The sequence below is a fragment of the Humulus lupulus genome, chromosome 6, assembly GCF_963169125.1.
Source record: "Humulus lupulus chromosome 6, drHumLupu1.1, whole genome shotgun sequence".
NCBI classification, from domain to species: domain Eukaryota; kingdom Viridiplantae; phylum Streptophyta; class Magnoliopsida; order Rosales; family Cannabaceae; genus Humulus; species Humulus lupulus.
The window spans coordinates 2,952,866-2,956,488 of record NC_084798.1 but is presented as its reverse complement, the minus strand read 5'-3'; the positions used below and the strand labels follow the sequence as shown (position 1 = coordinate 2,956,488).

At 36.5% G+C, this 3,623-nt stretch overlaps 1 pseudogene; it reads left to right on the top strand.

The window, feature by feature from the left end:
* Positions 1–1,529: 1,529 nt before the first annotated feature.
* LOC133783639 (uncharacterized acetyltransferase At3g50280-like) lies at positions 1,530–2,860 on the top strand (annotated as a pseudogene).
* Positions 2,861–3,623: the final 763 nt, after the last annotated feature.

Genomic DNA, 3,623 nt, shown 5'->3' with positions numbered 1-3,623 from the left:
TCCTACAAGAAATATATGGTCAAAAAACACTTATCTTCTCTCAGAAAATGACTAGTTGACCATATATCAGAAAACGCGTAACACTTATCTTTTTTAATTGATTGTACCCCAGGAATTAATCGATATTATAATTTACTACAATATCAATATAATTTATCTTCATTCATGTAGTAAATAGATTTTCGTTTATAGAAAGCAACATTATTGATTTGATGTCCTGTTTAAAAATGTCGGTGTATGCTGATCTTCCACGAAAGTCATATTATAACCCATCATCATTATTTTTCCAAGTAATGAAAGTTTACTTGACAACAAAAGAAGAAGTGAGACTCTTTATTTTTATGTGTTATTGATATCTTTCAGTGAAAGAATTTATAATATATATTAAAGTTATAAGCAGGATTAATTTTTTTTTATGCGTGTGGAAAGTAACATGTTTGAACATAGTTTTTGGTATTGTAAATTATTTGGAATTTTTTAAAAATTTGCAGGATGTTCTAAATAGTTACAATATATACACGGTCATAAAAAAAATCGTGCCAAAAATTATTCACGGATTAAAAAATACTGAGAACCCTGCCAGTAAAACTTAAAACGAAGCTTCTATAAAAAAAAAAAAAAAAAAAAATTCCTTTACATATCTTGTATTAACATGAAGCAGTAGAAATTCTGTACCCAAATGCAGTCTGTGCCAGAGCGTAAGGTATGTGATGACTATTGACTATAAATATTTATTTCTAAATGCGTAGGTTTTATATGATTACTTATTGTTTTTTCTCAATTTTTCTTTTTCAAATTGTTAGGTTTTAGAACTGTATTTACTAGTAAAGTGGTGTTTGAAAATGTTTTTTTTTTCTATTTTTGGCTGCTAACCACTTCTACGAAACTTCACATAATTTGCGAAATAGTACAATTATTACCAAGAATGAAATTACAAAGAAAAGTAGTCAATCAAATCAGCAGTACTCCGTAGAAATGGCAGGAGAAATCCTTTTGTTTGTCAGAGACCATGTGTGTTGACCATACAATAGGACCCCATTAGCTTTAGCTTGTAGTATGTGGACATGTTGGTTACAATGTAGTTAGTTACCGAGAGTGAAATTGCAAAGAAATATACTCCGTAGAAATAGCAGGAGAAGTCCTTTTGTTTGTCAGAGACCATGTGATCATGTTCACTTCCTTAAAAATGGTATAAATAAATAACCAATGTGGCTTATGTCATAAATAAAACGTTCATTAATTTATTTGAAAATAAGGATAATCTTTTTTATTGTGTAGTGAACTGTTGCTTTACTGCTAAACACGTGAAGGAAAAGAACTACAGTAATAGCCTAGAAATAAGGCACATAAGCATTTTAAAAACGTCACGCCAATTCTCATTTTAACACCATCGTTTCAAATCTTGCTGAATGTTACACCCTAGAGACAAAATCATTAAATAGCTTCCAATTTCACAAATTTGGTTCAAAATTAATAATCTTATAATGTCTATATGATCTAACTGATCATCATTCATCATTCTTAAAATCATGAAAGCCCAATTCATCTCAACCACCCTCCTTCAACCAGCGAGTCTCCACGATAATCCTAATAATAATAATCACAGTGAGTTAATCAATGAACGACTCGAGTTGACTCCTTCTGATCTTCAACTCCTCAATGCTCATCACATCCAAAAGGGTCTTCTTTTTCATCAAAAGCCACCGCCCGATACCAACTTCGTACGCCAGTTACAAGCAACTCTATCTCGTACGTTAGATATTGTCTATCCTCTCGCCGGCCGACTCGTCATGACTAAAAACGACGACCAAACCGCTTGTTTTCACGTTGACTGTGACGGGGCCGGAGTCCTTTTTGTCCACGCCTTCATTGACAGCGTCACGTACGGTGGCTGATATTCTAGACCCAGTCATTGTCCCAGACGACATCGTTTACTCTCTTTTTTTATTTAACGGAGTTTTGAACTACGAAGCTGCCATTTCGAATCTACCTTTGGTGGCTGTCCAAGTAACTAAACTCGTCGATGGCTTCTTCGTCGCGTGTAGTGTAAACCATGCCGTCAGTGACGGCACGTTGTTTTGGAAATTCTTCAACGTTTGGTCGGAAATCTCATGCAACGGTAATAACAACTACGACTTCGTTTTGAGTAGAGATCGCCCTGACTACCTTGATCTCCCAATCCGAGTCCCCTTCTTCCATGATCATCATCAACCAACCTCTTCATCATTAGCTGATCTACAACAAATGATGATCCATTTCTCCAAGGAAAGAATTGCTGAGCTTAAGAAAAAAGCCAACTCCGAGATGGGGTTCACCAATAACGAGATATCGTCCCTTCAAGCGCTCATGGCTCATCTTTGGATATTGGTGACACGTGGCAGGAATCTGAACGCCGACGAGGATGTCAGGTACATGGTAGCAGTGGGGCTGAGGTCAAGACTAGAGCCACCACTGCCAGAAGGGTACCTAGGAACCGCGGTTCAAGGTGTGACCGTACAATGCAAAGCAAGGGAGCTATTAGATCGTGGATTGGGCTGGGTGGCGGGGCAGATTAAACGAAAGATTAATTCTATGACGGCCACAAATGCGAAAAAGATTTGGGAGCTTTGGGTTGAGAGCCCTATGCCATTAGAATTCGAGAAACTACCGCCAAACACGGTGATCAGTGGCAGTTCTCCTCGGTTTAATGTTTATGGTAATGATTTTGGTTGGGGAAGCCCCGGTGGCAGTTCGAAGCGGCACGGGGAATAAGATTGACGGCAAGTTGACGCCGTTTCCAGGGGCTGAAGAAGGAAGTATTGACTTTGAAGTTTGTCTTTCGCCGGCTACAATTAAATACCTAACTGAGTTTATGGTGTAAGAGCCCTATATGAATGAATATTATTTACTCTAAATGGCCAATAATTAAGCTTATAAATGTGCTGATCTTGATTAGTGAACATTTGTGCTCATTTTTACTATATGAATTATAATTCTCTACACGTACGGCTAACTCTCCCTCTACTTCTTCCCTCTCTCTCGCTCTCATCGCCCTCTACGGCCTCCTTTTTGTGTTGTTGATCTGGTTGTTTTGTTTTTCTTTTAAGATTCAGTTGTTATCCTAATCTGACCTGTATTTCAAGTTCATTGGTGTAAAGTTTGACGGCAGGCTTAACGTAAATCTAGAAAACTTATACATGCATGACTAATATATGTAGTTACGTAAATTATGGCTGATTGCCTGCCAAAATTATGTAACCCACAAAAAGGAAAATGTGCAAGGAAAAGCAGATAAAATTCTACAAATATGATGTGGCACGTCTTCCTAGGGGAGACGTTGGAAGTGTGCACGTCCTCCCTAGGGAGACGTTAGAAACCTCAAATTGTCAGAATTATATATATTTAATTATTTTATTTCGATTTTTTAATTAATTATAAATAACGTCTCCCACTACATTTAGTGACTTACACACTTAGTCATAAACAATAATTTTTGATGACTTACCCTTAGACTTTAAATATCCCTGATTACTTTTAATGTCTTATAACATTGGTGTAAGTCATCATAGATAGTCAATAAAAGTGAAAATTGTTTGAGAATATACCCTTTAATTTCAAGCAAAACGAAGTCCTTAGATAAAGAT